We start from the raw sequence: 20,857 nt of genomic DNA on the forward strand, positions 1-20,857 counted from the left end.
CACGACTCCTTCAGCACTCGATTTTTCTCTCCAATTTGAATTCAGACATCCCCACTTAGATGATAAACTGCTGATAGGTAGAATTGAGAGTTGAGTACAGTTTGAAATTTATCCTAGCTGGTGTGAGGAATCTTCAAGAGACAAAAGATTTTCCAATCTCTCGAGGTTTTTATACTTTAACTAAATCAATTCTCGACAGGTGAGTCAGAGTCTTCACTGATCCAATTTCACAATTGCAAAGAACAAAGAAGCTTTAAGATGTTTGAGATACTTTTTAGTTTTCTTTACAGTATGAGAAAAAGGTTTATCATGATGAAACAATTTTTCTCAACTTTTTTGGGTAGTGCCAGGTTTTTCTTTCTAAATATAGCGTTAGTACATTTCTGATATAATAGCATTCAACTTAAGTTAATAAGCGATAGTTGCCAATAACAATTATTATTGTGAAACAAGGGGAATGGTTTTATTGTAATAATTAATATAAACACAAAAATAGTGTTGTTGAGATTATGAGATGATCAAATTTACTTGTTGATTACTTACTATTGAGAACTTAGTAAACAATTATTCTTTTAAATGAATTGTAATCATTCTGGCAGGCTTTTGTAGTTATATGTCAACCAAGTTTCAGGGATAATCTTCTGGACTGGATAAATTTTTTTTGGGATAAGCGTTATGTTAGCTATCTTCCACTTATCTGGAATATGCCTATATTCGAAGCACTCATTATACAGGTAAACAAAGCGAATTAGAATATTCTCAAAAGCACACTTTAGCATTTCTGCTGTTAAATTGTCGAGTCCTGGCGCTTTTTAGTTTTTTAAACACCTAATAGCTGTCCATATTTCTTTAAAATTGAATAGTCTGTAGTTATTGGGATGATCATACGTGCTACATTCAGGGTCCAAATGAATATCTATGCTGTTGCCATCATTAGTATTATCAGGAGGAAAGTGAAAATCTAGAATTTTCTAAATATTATTTTTGATATCATAGCATTCTTGTCTGTTGAGTCTTTGTTTAAGTTCATCATGTCAGGTAGTTTGAGTTTCTTTCTATTTCTAAATAGCAGCTGGTACAAAATTTTCCAAAGGTCCCATTGAGTTAGATTCAGTACAGAAGTCTCTCCATGCTTTCATTCTAATTGCGTAAATATTTTTCTTGTACTTCTTCAGTAATATTTAAAATTTTTCTCGTATTTGTTGTTTGTTCTCCTCATCTGTTGTTCTTTGATATTTCTTTGTTATTTTATTTATTAGTTTTCTCTTTTTCTCAAGATCTTCAGTCCACCAATGGGTTTTTCACTTTTACCTGATTATTATTGTGCCAGCATGGTGCCAAGCGATTTGAATGGCTTTGGTGATATGCTTCACGTATGCCTTCCTGCTTATTTATGGTAGGAAAGTCAAGATGGTATCAGTATTCGTTAAATATATCACGATAGTGATCCCAGTTAGTACGCTTGATGTTAACCTGAGTGCTGATATTAATTACATTTACATGATTTATATAAATCTATGATCGCTGGCTGAATTACATAGTAACGTTTCACAATTTTTTACTAGCTGTGCTATGTCCGAAGATAACAAATAAACATTAGCCCAGCCCTTTGCATGAGGTGTAAACTAGGTAGGATGGTCTGTCATATTGATTGATATAAACCCAAATTCGTCCATCATATTCGTTATTGATCGCCCTCTGTTATCATCTTGTTTATTAAACCAAATAGCCGTTTTTGCGTTAATGTCTCCAGCTACAATCACATTATATAAATAATAACAACTCAAAGCCCGAGAAATATACTATAAATTACCAAACGATCGCCTTAATATCGGGCTATAATATGGCTAATTAAATGATTAATATAAAGTAATTAGACATTAGAGGTAGACGTTAAGCGCCATCTCTTAAGTAAATTAATAATTATTATTAAATAAATAAATTATTAAATAAATTTAGAACCTTCTGGCGTAACTGGCAAGCGCACCGCACGGCAAGCGGAGGTTGCGGTTCAGGCCCCGTCCCGGGCCAGTTCTTTCATTTCAGAATGTTCTAAATTCATTTAATAATTTATTTATTTAATTATAATTATTAATTTACTTAAGAGATGGCGCCTAACGTCTACCTCTAATGTCTAATTAGTTTATACTAATCATTTAATTAGCCATATTATAGCCCGATATTAAGGCGATCGTTTGGTGATTTACAATATCCTTATTTTGATCAATTTCCTTGAGTACCTTTCAATAGTATTCAAGCTTTCCTTGTTATTCATATACGGTGAGATGTACTCATTGATTACATTGATGGAAGGGTCATGTTGGATAATAGCTGTGGTAATTATGTTCGATGAGAGGTGAGGTATAAGCGCAATGTCCATTCTGTTGTTTACGCCAATGAAGCACTTAGTGATTTTACCATTGCTGTTGTATAATATTTGCCAGTTGACAAATCTCACAACCGCACTATTTTCGTATGTGGTTTCTGCACTAGGATTATATCCGCCTGCAATTCATTTGCTTTGTGTATCATTAGAGAGCATGGGGCTTTTCGCTTTTGTGCATTAAGTTGAAGAATGTTGAGGCTTCTCAGAGATGCAGTAGGAATTGCTTGTATTATTGCCATGGGTAGCGTTTTCCAGAGTACTACAGTTAATTTGATTATTACTACCCATAATCGGTTTTGTTCGCTGTTTGAGCCTATAACTTTATTACCATCAGACAACGGCTACTAAAGGCATTGTGGATTGTTGGCATTCTCTTGTCTCGAGGAATTTCTTTGTTAGCATTTCCGGAGTTCATACGGTGTGGTATCTAGTAGCTGTCATTCTTTGTAGCAGTGCACCTTACAACAATGGCTATACCTCTGATTTTCCACACAGTCTCGTGCTAGATGATTAAAACCACAACACTGATAACAGCGTGTGACTGGTAAGAAGTCGTCTATGTATATATTTGCCCATAACATAGAGATTTGCCTGTGGGCAATTAATACGTTACAAATAACTGAAATAAGAGAAAGAACAACATGTCGGCAATTTTCTTTTGTTCTTCTACCTTTTAGTATTGTGCTGATTTTGCAAGCTTCTCATACCAATGTTTCGTCCTTGTTCTTCCAGATATTATTCTGTTCTGTCATGACTTCTATAATTTTTTCTTCGGGGATGCTGTTTGGAACGTTTAAGAGAATGACTCTTGGTCATGTTTTTTCTGTCGTTTTGCACTTAATCTTGTCTCTAATTTCCGGGAGCTTCTCTATTGCTTCCCTTAATTTTATCCCCGTCATCCTCGCATTTGACTCACATTTGACATACACAGCATTTGACATACAAATGCTGTTTGATTTGACAGGTTTGATTGTTTTTACCTTTATTTGAAATTGGTGGTTCAATCTTGTAAATAATTTCTTTATTTACCACGCTCATGTTAACATGTGAGCCATTCTCAGCATTAGAATACACCAAAACAGTGTAGTTTCCTCCAATCCCTTCACTCTTCACTTTAGTATTTAACGAGTTCGTTATAGCATTCGTTGTCTTGCTTAGCCTTGATCAATTTTTAATCACCTCTGCAAACAAGCGTGGTCTGCTCTCCTAACTTTGTACTGGTTGAATCTTCATTTCTCTGACACCATGTAGAATTCCTTGCAGTTGCCCTATGCATGAGAACATGTACGTCAATCTTTCGCGAATTTCCTTACGTTCTTCGGTTTTTATGTTTGAATTATATTATACCAGTACACGGTCCACAATTCTGATTAAACGATCGTGAGCGTCGTAAAATATAGTATATTTTAGCGAAGTAATGACTACTTGAAATTCCGTGTCCATTTTGATAACTTAACACCTCACCAATCGGTCTTAGCAATCTAGAATTCTAACAGAGCGTGAAAATTAGCAGTTCAGTACGGCCTGCAACACAGACCGCAAACTAACATAATAGTAGATACTAACCACGATACAAAATCGATACAACTCTGCTAGACAGTACCGCCGAAACCATACACAGAAGCGTCGAGCGGTTGTGATTACACACCCGTGCCACAGTCTCCGAATTATGGTCCATGATGTGAGAAAACAAAGGCCTTTGTTTAACCCGCCGATAAAAACCGTTATAAACTTGATAAAAATCGCGTAGATATAGCAGATTTAGATGTATGTCGCCCTAAACAGCCGGCCCGCAGAGCACAGCAGAAAGCCCGCCCAAAGTCGACGAAACGCGAAAATTTGTAGAACGGCGGAAATTAAACCAATTAATAAAATTAATATATATATATATATATACCAAACGATAATCGCTATTCACGATAACTACTTAACTAAAAATTTAAACTAATCCGTTAATAAGAAAACGCAATCCGAAACTGCCGAAAGTGGGCCACGTGGTCTCAGATGATAAGCAGCCATAATAACATAAATTATGGACGGAATTACACAAACGTAACGTCAATTTAATCTTCGTGATCTCAGTAATCTGAAAAAGACAAAACTCACAGTTACGCCGATATAACGCCGATGTAGTCTACCATATCTACAGCAGCTGGTCAAATTAAAATGTCACATCTTGTCCCATTGAATTGAAAGTGGAAGTAAAATTATGAAAATGGTTTAATATTTCGTAGCGTCCGTGTGAGGAAACCGCGGCTCCCTAGAGTGCCGTGGCTCACACTTTGGGAACCGCTGCTATAGGTCAATGAAATCATACACGTATGAAAACTTAGCACCTAAAACATATTTACAACTACGAAAAATTAATAGAGTAACTCGTAGAGTTTTAATTATATAAATTTATTTTAAAAATTTATAGATAAATTAATATATGAACAAAAAACATTATATCATGCAAACTATTGATTTTTAAATATAAATTAAAATATTTTTAATTGACCCTACTAGAAACGTGCATAAGACAGTTAATGTTAATCTCCATATTAAATTAGAAAATAATATAAAATTTAAAAATATTAAAAAATAAATGAAGTATTAAAACTTCTGTAATAAAGAGAAAATATTAATTTACAATGAAAAGGGTACCAGGAAGAATATTTTTTAAGAAACCAAAAATAAGTTAAAATTAATTTTCTGACGATGTAAGTCGCTCGAAAATACAGCTAAAATTAAAAATTGCAATTACTCTGCCATTATTTGTTAAAGACGAATGTAAAATCTTTTGTTCACTTGACTACTTCCACGTGTGCTACTTTATGAATTGTTTGCATTTAAATTCAATTATTTTTCGTTTATTCAGTTGTATACTACAAAAATATCAAATGAAGGTCGCTTCTATAATTTTGAAAACAAAAATATTATTTCAAGATAAACTGATATTTGTCTATTATACGCTTTACGGCAAACGAATAAAATTAAAAAATATATAATATTCCGCTTTTATTACCGAATTCAATAATTTAGACTTTTAGAATTCTTCTAACGGAAGAAGAAACATATTTATATTCATGAAGAACGCACAAAGGCAGGAATTTGGGGCAATTTGTTCCAATTCTAAAGAAAGTCGAAAGTCGGTCCTATTGTCCCTATATAATGTTTTTTATGTTCTTTTTAACTCATTTAATAATTGAATTTTTTTGACGAGGATCCTGAAGACCCCTTGTTAAGCTTTTATTAACCTCTAGTCATATCTAATGTCCATTATGTCAGAATAAATAGTTTGGTAACAATTTCTTTTTGTTATAATTGGTAAATACAAGATTCGTAACAATAAATTTACAGTAAAACCTTCAAAAACGTGCGCTAATGGCAACTTGAAAAACGATATTTTTTGGGGAAATGGTTGTTCTTGGAAGTTTCAATGTATTTAATTTATATATAAGAATTCTATAGATTATTAGACATGTTACAAAACGAATAAGTATTTATAACGAATCTTGGAGTGCCGTGTTCAAAAACAGGATGTCACCTGAACAAACGAAATGTGAAATTCGTGTTGTTGACAAAGTACAGATTTCTACGCAAGTAAATTTGATTAATTTATTCCTATATTGCCGTTTCTAAAATATTTTTAAGTTTTATTTTTGAGAAACAATTTAAATACTAAATGAAAAATTTAGGTGTATCTTCAAACACGTTATTTTACTTATGTACTAAACCTGACAAAAATAATTATACAGGTGTTATTGCTATTCTAATTTTCGTGTTAGCCGTTTGAAGAAAACCCTGAAAATCTCACATGGACAGTTGGCTAATTAATGAGGCATAACACGTATCTAACTACTATATTTCAGTGGTTTAGATGCTAAACCTATGAGGGATGCAGGAATTATGAATCTTCTGTAGCTGTTTTTATGCACATAAACAGTAAAAATGTGACGTTTTTCTTTCTGGTGAATGTGATTTTGCCCCTTGGAAAAAGTTTAATACTTATCAATGTAAAGATAATGGAATTTCGGATTTAAATTGTTACAGTAATAAATTTGAAGTAGAAAATTTCAAGAAAAAACTGTTAAATTTGTTTATTTAAAAAGTTGATTAAAACCTATCTAAAATCTTTTATATAAAAATAGATTTTTGTTGATTACATCTCATTTTCATATTTTTGTTATAAAAGATTATGAAACGAATTAAACTGAATTGGAACGACATTTAAATATTTAGAAAAATTAATTTTTAAAATTCAAATTATTAAAAAAATATCAAAATTTAGTTATTGCTGGAGCATTAAAATTGTTTATATTTTTCTTAAAAATCTATTAAACGAAACGATATCATTGGTGGAAATAAAGAAAACAAATAAAATCCAACTGGTGAAAATTTGTTGTCTACAAAAAGATTGATATTCTGATGTCATCCAGTGACGTAAATTGAAACAGTATAAAAGTCAGAAATAAAATAATTTAGAAAATCCATTTAATTAGTTTCCTTCACTGTTCGTTAGGAAAATCGATCGACTTTCGAAGATGAGATTCGCTTTGATTTTTTTGTTTGGATTTATTGGTACGTAGGATTTTTTTATTCTTTATGCACGTGTATTGATTATACTTGTATCGGTTATTGACAATTAATATGTACATAATTTCTATTTTCATTTAAACTATATTTTCTTTCTTGGTTTTGCGTATTTTATTGGTAAATTATAAAAAACTTTCCACATCCCAACGAGAAATGTTAGTTGAAACATCAATTAGTTTATGACTTATTGTGCAGTTAGAAAAATACTATTTGTAATTTCATATTTTATCAATTGTTTAATTATTGCTCAACAAGTCGTTAGCAGCATTTATGAGAAATCAAGTGAGAAGTAATGAGGTGAATGTTTGAAAAGTTATTAGCAGTTTGAGCATCTGACATTGATCGTAGGGATAAGAGTGAATAATTATATTCTTAACAAAAAACTTTACCAAGTTGTCTATTGTTTCGATAAATTGTAAATATTAAATTATTATCAAGTAAGCTCTTCATAATACCATAACATAGTACATACCATTTTGTAGAATATAACGACTTTTATATAACTTACATGAAGGAAGCATTAAATCGAGCACTAAAAATTTACTAGAAGCAATAACTTCAAACTATCAAGACTTATATTAAAAAACTTAATATATGTAAACATTAACATATTATAACATTTGCATTTAGTTTTAAATAATTTATTTATTACTTATATTTTTATATGCTTTCATGATTATATATAATTATGATACTTTTATTTTCAGGAATTAATATCGCTATGGCGCAGAATGATAGAACCGTAAGTCTAGTTTATTTTATATGTAGTCAAACCTTTAAACAGCTGCCACTGACTATGACAGTATAGTGTAAAAAATATCACTAGTTGTTTGAAAGTTATTTTGTTTATATTTCAAAAAGTAATGTTTCTGAAAAAATGGCCGCTGTTTAGAGGTGTCCATTATTGGGGTTCGACAGTATTACAGCTATTGTCAGTATTAATTCAAAATTATACACATATTAAAGATAAAAGTGAATTTTAATATAATATATAATGTTAATTCTAGGCAATGGTTTGTTAAAATTACTCAGTATTACTTTTCAATATTATTCTTTTTCTCGTAAAATGGCGTACAATGTAGGCCTAAAAGTTTCGAATAATTTACAAATATACGAATATTCGTTTACCCGGAGTACAGTAAAGTTCAAACTCACCTCATTACATTTTAAATTTAGATTAGCTGAGAATATACCAGTGAGATATTGTTATGGATGAAAATATCGATGTTTTTCAATCTACTCGAGTGTTTAAACTGTGAATTAAAAGGCAAAATGATAAAAACAACTGTCCACCCGAAGTAATCTAAGAAAAACATTTTGGATAATGCTGCACTAACAACGTTCATATCTTCGATTTTAAAAACATCCATTTAATTATAAACGAATCGGTCAAAAAGTCTAACGAAATAAGAATAACGATGACGTCATTTTCGTCATTCTTCGACTATACAAACCTACTCTATGTGAGACACAGAAGAAAGTAAATAATAAGTTAAAGGTCATCTGCACATTAGCAGGAAATAATGCTTATTTTCACCATACGAATACTTCATTGTTTAGCTCTTGCCTGCCTTCGTTATTAGGTTATCTGGGTGACTTAGAACTTTACTCTGTGTCCTATAAATTTGCTTAGCAGGAAATTTTAGGAAAATTAGGAAATGTTTCTACAAAATGTATGATGTAATGTTACAAGTTATATCTGCATACTCAAACTATTCTGATAAACCTTAGATATTTTATGCTCTTACTTGAAAATAGTATAAATCATCACAGCTGTGACTAGGGTATGGGCAATATGGCCCCTGCCATAGGCGCTGATTTAATAAAAGCGCCAACGAGGTTTCGGAATAATATGTATTCGAAATTAATAACACAAAAATTTTTTTATATTTTTATAGTATTTAAATGTCATTAGATAATTTTTTTACTTTAGTNGAGACGTTCAGAAATAGAATCGGGACCAGATCTCTAATCAGAAACGGGGACCTAATTCTTGCATTCTGTGAAAACGGGTAAGATTGGCTATAATGTAATTATCTTAATCTTCACTATCGTTACTTTTTAAAAACCCAGCGAAGCGGGTCCTTGCAGCTAGTATATATATATAAATAAATAGCGTAGTTTAGTTTATAAGTTAATTTTCTTGGCCTTTATACTAGCAAATAGTCACGACTCCTTCAGCACTCGATTTTTCTCTCCAATTTGAATTCAGACATCCCCACTTAGATGATAAACTGCTGATAGGTAGAATTGAGAGTTGAGTACAGTTTGAAATTTATCCTAGCTGGTGTGAGGAATCTTCAAGAGACAAAAGATTTTCCAATCTCTCGAGGTTTTTATACTTTAACTAAATCAATTCTCGACAGGTGAGTCAGAGTCTTCACTGATCCAATTTCACAATTGCAAAGAACAAAGAAGCTTTAAGATGTTTGAGATACTTTTTAGTTTTCTTTACAGTATGAGAAAAAGGTTTATCATGATGAAACAATTTTTCTCAACTTTTTTGGGTAGTGCCAGGTTTTTCTTTCTAAATATAGCGTTAGTACATTTCTGATATAATAGCATTCAACTTAAGTTAATAAGCGATAGTTGCCAATAACAATTATTATTGTGAAACAAGGGGAATGGTTTTATTGTAATAATTAATATAAACACAAAAATAGTGTTGTTGAGATTATGAGATGATCAAATTTACTTGTTGATTACTTACTATTGAGAACTTAGTAAACAATTATTCTTTTAAATGAATTGTAATCATTCTGGCAGGCTTTTGTAGTTATATGTCAACCAAGTTTCAGGGATAATCTTCTGGACTGGATAAATTTTTTTTGGGATAAGCGTTATGTTAGCTATCTTCCACTTATCTGGAATATGCCTATATTCGAAGCACTCATTATACAGGTAAACAAAGCGAATTAGAATATTCTCAAAAGCACACTTTAGCATTTCTGCTGTTAAATTGTCGAGTCCTGGCGCTTTTTAGTTTTTTAAACACCTAATAGCTGTCCATATTTCTTTAAAATTGAATAGTCTGTAGTTATTGGGATGATCATACGTGCTACATTCAGGGTCCAAATGAATATCTATGCTGTTGCCATCATTAGTATTATCAGGAGGAAAGTGAAAATCTAAAATTTTCTAAATATTATTTTTGATATCATAGCATTCTTGTCTGTTGAGTCTTTGTTTAAGTTCATCATGTCAGGTAGTTTGAGTTTCTTTCTATTTCTAAATAGCAGCTGGTACAAAATTTTCCAAAGGTCCCATTGAGTTAGATTCAGTACAGAAGTCTCTCCATGCTTTCATTCTAATTGCGTAAATATTTTTCTTGTACTTCTTCAGTAATATTTAAAATTTTTCTCGTATTTGTTGTTTGTTCTCCTCATCTGTTGTTCTTTGATATTTCTTTGTTATTTTATTTATTAGTTTTCTCTTTTTCTCAAGATCTTCAGTCCACCAATGGGTTTTTCACTTTTACCTGATTATTATTGTGCCAGCATGGTGCCAAGCGATTTGAATGGCTTTGGTGATATGCTTCACGTATGCCTTCCTGCTTATTTATGGTAGGAAAGTCAAGATGGTATCAGTATTCGTTAAATATATCACGATAGTGATCCCAGTTAGTACGCTTGATGTTAACCTGAGTGCTGATATTAATTACATTTACATGATTTATATAAATCTATGATCGCTGGCTGAATTACATAGTAACGTTTCACAATTTTTTACTAGCTGTGCTATGTCCGAAGATAACAAATAAACATTAGCCCAGCCCTTTGCATGAGGTGTAAACTAGGTAGGATGGTCTGTCATATTGATTGATATAAACCCAAATTCGTCCATCATATTCGTTATTGATCGCCGTCTGTTATCATCTTGTTTATTAAACCAAATAGCCGTTTTTGCGTTAATGTCTCCAGCTACAATCACATTATATAAATAATAACAACTCAAAGCCCGAGAAATATACTATAAATTACCAAACGATCGCCTTAATATCGGGCTATAATATGGCTAATTAAATGATTAATATAAAGTAATTAGACATTAGAGGTAGATGTTAAGCGCCATCTCTTAAGTAAATTAATAATTATTATTAAATAAATAAATTATTAAATAAATTTAGAACCTTCTGGCGTAACTGGCAAGCGCACCGCACGGCAAGCGGAGGTTGCGGTTCAGGCCCCGTCCCGGGCCAGTTCTTTCATTTCAGAATGTTCTAAATTCATTTAATAATTTATTTATTTAATTATAATTATTAATTTACTTAAGAGATGGCGCCTAACGTCTACCTCTAATGTCTAATTAGTTTATACTAATCATTTAATTAGCCATATTATAGCCCGATATTAAGGCGATCGTTTGGTGATTTACAATATCCTTATTTTGATCAATTTCCTTGAGTACCTTTCAATAGTATTCAAGCTTTCCTTGTTATTCATATACGGTGAGATGTACTCATTGATTACATTGATGGAAGGGTCATGTTGGATAATAGCTGTGGTAATTATGTTCGATGAGAGGTGAGGTATAAGCGCAATGTCCATTCTGTTGTTTACGCCAATGAAGCACTTAGTGATTTTACCATTGCTGTTGTATAATATTTGCCAGTTGACAAATCTCACAACCGCACTATTTTCGTATGTGGTTTCTGCACTAGGATTATATCCGCCTGCAATTCATTTGCTTTGTGTATCATTAGAGAGCATGGGGCTTTTCGCTTTTGTGCATTAAGTTGAAGAATGTTGAGGCTTCTCAGAGATGCAGTAGGAATTGCTTGTATTATTGCCATGGGTAGCGTTTTCCAGAGTACTACAGTTAATTTGATTATTACTACCCATAATCGGTTTTGTTCGCTGTTTGAGCCTATAACTTTATTACCATCAGACAACGGCTACTAAAGGCATTGTGGATTGTTGGCATTCTCTTGTCTCGAGGAATTTCTTTGTTAGCATTTCCGGAGTTCATACGGTGTGGTATCTAGTAGCTGTCATTCTTTGTAGCAGTGCACCTTACAACAATGGCTATACCTCTGATTTTCCACACAGTCTCGTGCTAGATGATTAAAACCACAACACTGATAACAGCGTGTGACTGGTAAGAAGTCGTCTATGTATATATTTGCCCATAACATAGAGATTTGCCTGTGGGCAATTAATACGTTACAAATAACTGAAATAAGAGAAAGAACAACATGTCGGCAATTTTCTTTTGTTCTTCTACCTTTTAGTATTGTGCTGATTTTGCAAGCTTCTCATACCAATGTTTCGTCCTTGTTCTTCCAGATATTATTCTGTTCTGTCATGACTTCTATAATTTTTTCTTCGGGGATGCTGTTTGGAACGTTTAAGAGAATGACTCTTGGTCATGTTTTTTCTGTCGTTTTGCACTTAATCTTGTCTCTAATTTCCGGGAGCTTCTCTATTGCTTCCCTTAATTTTATCCCCGTCATCCTCGCATTTGACTCACATTTGACATACACAGCATTTGACATACAAATGCTGTTTGACTTGACAGGTTTGATTGTTTTTACCTTTATTTGAAATTGGTGGTTCAATCTTGTAAATAATTTCTTTATTTACCACGCTCATGTTAACATGTGAGCCATTCTCAGCATTAGAATACACCAAAACAGTGTAGTTTCCTCCAATCCCTTCACTCTTCACTTTAGTATTTAACGAGTTCGTTATAGCATTCGTTGTCTTGCTTAGCCTTGATCAATTTTTAATCACCTCTGCAAACAAGCGTGGTCTGCTCTCCTAACTTTGTACTGGTTGAATCTTCATTTCTCTGACACCATGTAGAATTCCTTGCAGTTGCCCTATGCATGAGAACATGTACGTCAATCTTTCGCGAATTTCCTTACGTTCTTCGGTTTTTATGTTTGAATTATATTATACCAGTACACGGTCCACAATTCTGATTAAACGATCGTGAGCGTCGTAAAATATAGTATATTTTAGCGAAGTAATGACTACTTGAAATTCCGTGTCCATTTTGATAACTTAACACCTCACCAATCGGTCTTAGCAATCTAGAATTCTAACAGAGCGTGAAAATTAGCAGTTCAGTACGGCCTGCAACACAGACCGCAAACTAACATAATAGTAGATACTAACCACGATACAAAATCGATACAACTCTGCTAGACAGTACCGCCGAAACCATACACAGAAGCGTCGAGCGGTTGTGATTACACACCCGTGCCACAGTCTCCGAATTATGGTCCATGATGTGAGAAAACAAAGGCCTTTGTTTAACCCGCCGATAAAAACCGTTATAAACTTGATAAAAATCGCGTAGATATAGCAGATTTAGATGTATGTCGCCCTAAACAGCCGGCCCGCAGAGCACAGCAGAAAGCCCGCCCAAAGTCGACGAAACGCGAAAATTTGTAGAACGGCGGAAATTAAACCAATTAATAAAATTAATATATATATATATATATACCAAACGATAATCGCTATTCACGATAACTACTTAACTAAAAATTTAAACTAATCCGTTAATAAGAAAACGCAATCCGAAACTGCCGAAAGTGGGCCACGTGGTCTCAGATGATAAGCAGCCATAATAACATAAATTATGGACGGAATTACACAAACGTAACGTCAATTTAATCTTCGTGATCTCAGTAATCTGAAAAAGACAAAACTCACAGTTACGCCGATATAACGCCGATGTAGTCTACCATATCTACAGCAGCTGGTCAAATTAAAATGTCACATCTTGTCCCATTGAATTGAAAGTGGAAGTAAAATTATGAAAATGGTTTAATATTTCGTAGCGTCCGTGTGAGGAAACCGCGGCTCCCTAGAGTGCCGTGGCTCACACTTTGGGAACCGCTGCTATAGGTCAATGAAATCATACACGTATGAAAACTTAGCACCTAAAACATATTTACAACTACGAAAAATTAATAGAGTAACTCGTAGAGTTTTAATTATATAAATTTATTTTAAAAATTTATAGATAAATTAATATATGAACAAAAAACATTATATCATGCAAACTATTGATTTTTAAATATAAATTAAAATATTTTTAATTGACCCTACTAGAAACGTGCATAAGACAGTTAATGTTAATCTCCATATTAAATTAGAAAATAATATAAAATTTAAAAATATTAAAAAATAAATGAAGTATTAAAACTTCTGTAATAAAGAGAAAATATTAATTTACAATGAAAAGGGTACCAGGAAGAATATTTTTTAAGAAACCAAAAATAAGTTAAAATTAATTTTCTGACGATGTAAGTCGCTCGAAAATACAGCTAAAATTAAAAATTGCAATTACTCTGCCATTATTTGTTAAAGACGAATGTAAAATCTTTTGTTCACTTGACTACTTCCACGTGTGCTACTTTATGAATTGTTTGCATTTAAATTCAATTATTTTTCGTTTATTCAGTTGTATACTACAAAAATATCAAATGAAGGTCGCTTCTATAATTTTGAAAACAAAAATATTATTTCAAGATAAACTGATATTTGTCTATTATACGCTTTACGGCAAACGAATAAAATTAAAAAATATATAATATTCCGCTTTTATTACCGAATTCAATAATTTAGACTTTTAGAATTCTTCTAACGGAAGAAGAAACATATTTATATTCATGAAGAACGCACAAAGGCAGGAATTTGGGGCAATTTGTTCCAATTCTAAAGAAAGTCGAAAGTCGGTCCTATTGTCCCTATATAATGTTTTTTATGTTCTTTTTAACTCATTTAATAATTGAATTTTTTTGACGAGGATCCTGAAGACCCCTTGTTAAGCTTTTATTAACCTCTAGTCATATCTAATGTCCATTATGTCAGAATAAATAGTTTGGTAACAATTTCTTTTTGTTATAATTGGTAAATACAAGATTCGTAACAATAAATTTACAGTAAAACCTTCAAAAACGTGCGCTAATGGCAACTTGAAAAACGATATTTTTTGGGGAAATGGTTGTTCTTGGAAGTTTCAATGTATTTAATTTATATATAAGAATTCTATAGATTATTAGACATGTTACAAAACGAATAAGTATTTATAACGAATCTTGGAGTGCCGTGTTCAAAAACAGGATGTCACCTGAACAAACGAAATGTGAAATTCGTGTTGTTGACAAAGTACAGATTTCTACGCAAGTAAATTTGATTAATTTATTCCTATATTGCCGTTTCTAAAATATTTTTAAGTTTTATTTTTGAGAAACAATTTAAATACTAAATGAAAAATTTAGGTGTATCTTCAAACACGTTATTTTACTTATGTACTAAACCTGACAAAAATAATTATACAGGTGTTATTGCTATTCTAATTTTCGTGTTAGCCGTTTGAAGAAAACCCTGAAAATCTCACATGGACAGTTGGCTAATTAATGAGGCATAACACGTATCTAACTACTATATTTCAGTGGTTTAGATGCTAAACCTATGAGGGATGCAGGAATTATGAATCTTCTGTAGCTGTTTTTATGCACATAAACAGTAAAAATGTGACGTTTTTCTTTCTGGTGAATGTGATTTTGCCCCTTGGAAAAAGTTTAATAGTTATCAATGTAAAGATAATGGAATTTCGGATTTAAATTGTTACAGTAATAAATTTGAAGTAAAAAATTTCAAGAAAAAACTGTTAAATTTGTTTATTTAAAAAGTTGATTAAAACCTATCTAAAATCTTTTATATAAAAATAGATTTTTGTTGATTACATCTCATTTTCATATTTTTGTTATAAAAGATTATGAAACGAATTAAACTGAATTGAAACGACATTTAAATATTTAGAAAAATTAATTTTTAAAATTCAAATTATTAAAGAAATATCAAAATTTAGTTATTGCTAGAGCATTAAAATTGTTTATATTTTTCTTAAAAATCTATTAAACGAAACGATATCATTGGTGGAAATAAAGAAAACAAATAAAATCCAACTGGTGAAAATTTGTTGTCTACAAAAAGATTGATATTCTGATGTCATCCAGTGACGTAAATTGAAACAGTATAAAAGTCAGAAATAAGATAATTTAAAAAATACATTTAATCAGTTTCTTTTACTGTTCGTTAGGAAAATCGATCGACTGTCGAAGATGAGATTCGCTTTGATTTTTCTGTTTGGATTTATTGGTACGTAGGATTTTTTTATTCTTTATGCACGTGTATTGATTATACTTGTATCGGTTATTGACAATTAATATATACATAATTTCTATTTTCATTTAAACTATATTTTCTTTCTTGGTTTTGCGTATTTTATTGGTAAATTATAAAGAACTTTCCACATCCCAACGAGAAATGTTAGTTGAAACATCAATTAGTTTATGACTTATTGTGCAGTTAGAAAAATACTATTTGTAATTTCATATTTTATCAATTGTTTAATTATTGCTCAACAAGTCGTTAGCAGCATTTATGAGAAATCAAGTGAGAAGTAATGAGGTGAATGTTTGAAAAGTTATTAGCAGTTTGAGCATCTGACATTGATCGTAGGGATAAGAGTGAATAATTATATTCTTAACAAAAAACTTTACCAAGTTGTCTATTGTTTCGATAAATTGTAAATATTAAATTATTATCAAGTAAGCTCTTCATAATACCATAACATAGTACATACCATTTTGTAGAATATAACGACTTTTATATAACTTACATGAAGGAAGCATTAAATCGAGCACTAAAAATTTACTAGAAGCAATAACTTCAAACTATCAAGACTTATATTAAAAAACTTAATATATGTAAACATTAACATATTATAACATTTGCATTTAGTTTTGAATAATTTATTTATTACTTATATTTTTATATGCTTTCATGATTATATATAATTATGATACTTTTATTTTCAGGAATTAATATCGCTATGGCGCAGAATGATAGAACCGTAAGTCTAGTTTATTTTATATGTAGTCAAACCTTTAAACAGCTGCCACTGACTATGACAGTATAGTGTAAAAAATATCACTAGTTGTTTGAAAGTTATTTTGTTTATATTTCAAAAAGTAATGTTTCTGAAAAAATGGCTGCTGTTTAGAGGTGTCCATTATTGGGGTTCGACAGTATTACAGCTATTGTCAGTATTAATTCAAAATTATACACATATTAAAGATAAAAGTGAATTTTAATATAATATATAATGTTAATTCTAGGCAATGGTTTGTTAAAATTACTCAGTATTACTTTTCAATATTATTCTTTTTCTCGTAAAATGGCGTACAATGTAGGCCTAAAAGTTTCGAATAATTTACAAATATACGAATATTCGTTTACCCGGAGTACAGTAAAGTTCAAACTCACCTCATTACATTTTAAATTTAGATTAGCTGAGAATATACCAGTGAGATATTGTTATGGATGAAAATATCGATGTTTTTCAATCTACTCGAGTGTTTAAACTGTGAATTAAAAGGCAAAATGATAAAAACAACTGTCCACCCGAAGTAATCTAAGAAAAACATTTTGGATAATGCTGCACTAACAACGTTCATATCTTCGATTTTAAAAACATCCATTTAATTATAAACGAATCGGTCAAAAAGTCTAACGAAATAAGAATAACGATGACGTCATTTTCGTCATTCTTCGACTATACAAACCTACTCTATGTGAGACACAGAAGAAAGTAAATAATAAGTTAAAGGTCATCTGCACATTAGCAGGAAATAATGCTTATTTTCACCATACGAATACTTCATTGTTTAGCTCTTGCCTGCCTTCGTTATTAGGTTATCTGGGTGACTTAGAACTTTACTCTGTGTCCTATAAATTTGCTTAGCAGGAAATTTTAGGAAAATTAGGAAATGTTTCTACAAAATGTATGATGTAATGTTACAAGTTATATCTGCATACTCAAACTATTCTGATAAACCTTAGATATTTTATGCTCTTACTTGAAAATAGTATAAATCATCACAGCTGTGACTAGGGTATGGGCAATATGGCCCCTGCCATAGGCGCTGATTTAATAAAAGCGTCAACGAGGTTTCGGAATAATATGTATTCGAAATTAATAACACAAAAATTTTTTTATATTTTTATAGTATTTAAATGTCATTAGATAATTTTTTTACTTTAGTATTTTTTAAAAATAAAATTATTTTTTTTTTCATAATAAAAATTAAATAGGCGACATTTTAATTCTTGGCCATAGATGTCCAAAATCCTAGTTATGGCTCCGTGAATCATACTTTATCATTTGAACAGAAAAAAGTATAATTCTCATATATATGTAAAAAACTAAATTTAAATTTTATATGAAAACTATTTTTAGCGTGTTGCTTAGTTTCTGATAACGACAGTTTAATTATAACGAAATATGATAGACATTTCGAGCTTTGAATAATTTATTAATTTATAACATTTTTTGTCGCTGTAACCAGATAAATTATCAGAGAAGCTTTTCGAACGATGTTTTTCCGGCACTTATAATTTACAAAGTTAATTTCGCGAATAATGTCATACCTTAGGAGATTGAACTTTAAAATTTTTAGCATTATTATTACTTATTATATATTTAAAAAATGCATATTTTTGAAGGACAGGAGTGAGTTTATAAAGAAGTACTAATAACGTGTATCACTTTTGTTAAACACGACCTGATTCGAGACACACTACTCTCTTTCCCATTTACAATTAAGTGCTGTTGTCTAATAGCATCGATGCCTGATATATAAAAATAAACCTGCAAAGTTTTTGAAATTTTTATCATGCATACGTTCAGAAATTTGTATGGGTGATTTTACAGTTTAGTTTTCCATGAGTGTTAAACCGTCAAAAAATGCGAAAATAATTGGATCACAATTCTGTATGGTTTATCTGTTGTAAATGTTTGTCTGGCAAAAAGTTATTGTTTAATAAAATTGAACCCAAAAAATTTTTTGTTTTTAATTCTATTAAACAACTAGCAGACCCTGCCACACGTTGTTGTGGCTCAAAATGTATCTATTATAAATTTATAACATTTCCCCGTGGGGGGATTTTTCGAAAAATTTCTTTTTAGTGTACATTCTGTTGACGTATCCTATTAAAACACAATCAAAAACGCAAAAAACCGCATCTAAAGTAGTATAAATAGAAGCAGAGTTCTTTACGGTAAGCCTTAATCCTAACCATCTCCCTTCAGTGTGGGGAATTTCGACACGTATAATATATAAAAACACGTGCGTATTCGAATGCAGCGTTGTGTCAAAATTTTAAAGGAATCGGTAGGAACAAACGAACATTACATTTTTATTTATATAGATAGATAGAAGATGATATACTTTAGTTCATTTTCACAGAAAAGCGTAATGCCTCGCAGAAAAGCAAACTTAGGGCGCTGTACTCGTAGCGCCATCTGTTGGACTTAAAGGCCTTAACCTAGATTATATATTTTAATTTATATGAATGTTTAACGGAATAATATACAGCCTATGTCTAGGCTGAGGTTCCATTCTAAATATTGGTAAAAGCGTTTTTGAGATCGGATGAGTAGTTTCGGAGATTACCTGCTGCAAACAAACTTACATACATACATACTTACAAACATTACCTCTTTATAATATTAGTATAGATAATTGTTCATCTGACAAACATTTACAGAAGAAAATTCTACATATATCGTCACCAGGGGGCAGCGTTTTTAAAAATCTACATTTTCAGCGCCCGTTTCCAGTAGATAAAAAGCAGTCCAAAACCCCCAAACAAGGTATAGATAGATGTAAGCAGGACAAGTGCATGTCACCAGTTCCTTTTTCAAAAAGTTTTAAAATTTTAATTGCATGTGTTTTGGGTTTTTTAAAAAGGACTCTTTGTAATTTTTAGGTGACAAGCATCCTACAAAGAGTGGTTAGTCGCCAAAAAAGTGTATAGTCTTCGAACAGAAATAATAAATGATAATCCCTTTTTGGGAAGTTTGTCTTCAATTTTATTAAATGGTTTATCTATGTTATATTGTATAACAGTAGGAAAATAAAAACTTTAATTTAAGAACATACAAATGTTTTCTGTTCTTGATTGTTAAGATTTTTAGGATACTTTTTATTTGTGAAGAATCTTTTTAGAACAAGTGTTTTTTACAAAGAATTCTGTTCTATTGTTTATGTAAATATGAAATGATACGAAACAAATTATTAACAATGTTTGTTAGTTTTTAAATTAATTGAATTATCTATACAAATAAAATTACATGTCCTGACTGAATGACTGACTGATTGATTAATCATTGTCCAGAGCAAATCGCTGAACATAAAAGGTGAAATTGGGCACACAGTTAGGGTACGCCATTAAGTTCGTTAACCGATTACCCACTGTAATTTTATCAAATTAGTAACAACTCTGCACAGATTTTGCAATTTGATAAAAATAACTCTCTCTCTGTACTTCACAATGTTTCTCACCTTAGTGTACAGAGAGAGAGTTATTTTTATCAAATTGCAAAATCTGCACAGGGTAAAGCCACGGGGACAGCTAGTATGTTTTATAAATGGCGTAACAATAAAATTATTTTATCTAAAAATTTTAATTAGTAATTAAATTATTTTTGTAATATATTATGATATAATCAACTATCCCGTTTATAATTTCATTTTATGCAGAATGCTCCAGCTCCAGGCGTAAGTTATTTGTAATTTTGTGTATTTATATTTTTATATTTTGTGGAACTGTTAAGTATAATTTAGTTAAACTCGGAAAATATATTATTGTTAAATTCTTCATAATTTGATTTTACATCTGACGAATACTTGTTGATTAAAATGTAATAATAAAGAATTATATTTAGTAATGACTATTAAGATTCAGAAATAAACGTTGTAAGTTATGCTGTAGTACAACTCAATGCAATTGTATTTTTAGAGTACAGAAAATAATCCAGACTTTTAGGTAGTGAAAGGACTGAGTACCGGGTCAAAAGAAAATACGAAAT

General features: G+C 31.1%; 1 long non-coding RNA gene across 2 annotated transcripts; it reads left to right on the forward strand.

The window, feature by feature from the left end:
• Positions 1-6,864: 6,864 nt before the first annotated feature.
• LOC111642202 lies at positions 6,865-20,548 on the forward strand. 2 transcript variants are annotated; one of them, XR_002759525.1, is made up of 3 exons: positions 6,865-6,949; positions 7,672-7,706; positions 20,529-20,548. It is a non-coding gene; the product is annotated as an uncharacterized LOC111642202 (long non-coding RNA). The 2 variants fall into 2 exon arrangements; XR_002759526.1 differs by lacking the exons at positions 6,865-6,949; positions 7,672-7,706 and adding exons at positions 15,993-16,080; positions 16,803-16,837.
• Positions 20,549-20,857: the final 309 nt, after the last annotated feature.

Source organism: Centruroides sculpturatus, unplaced genomic scaffold, assembly GCF_000671375.1.
Source record: "Centruroides sculpturatus isolate CEXI.00-Female unplaced genomic scaffold, Cexi_2.0 scaffold1135, whole genome shotgun sequence".
Classification (NCBI taxonomy): Eukaryota; Metazoa; Arthropoda; class Arachnida; order Scorpiones; family Buthidae; genus Centruroides; species Centruroides sculpturatus.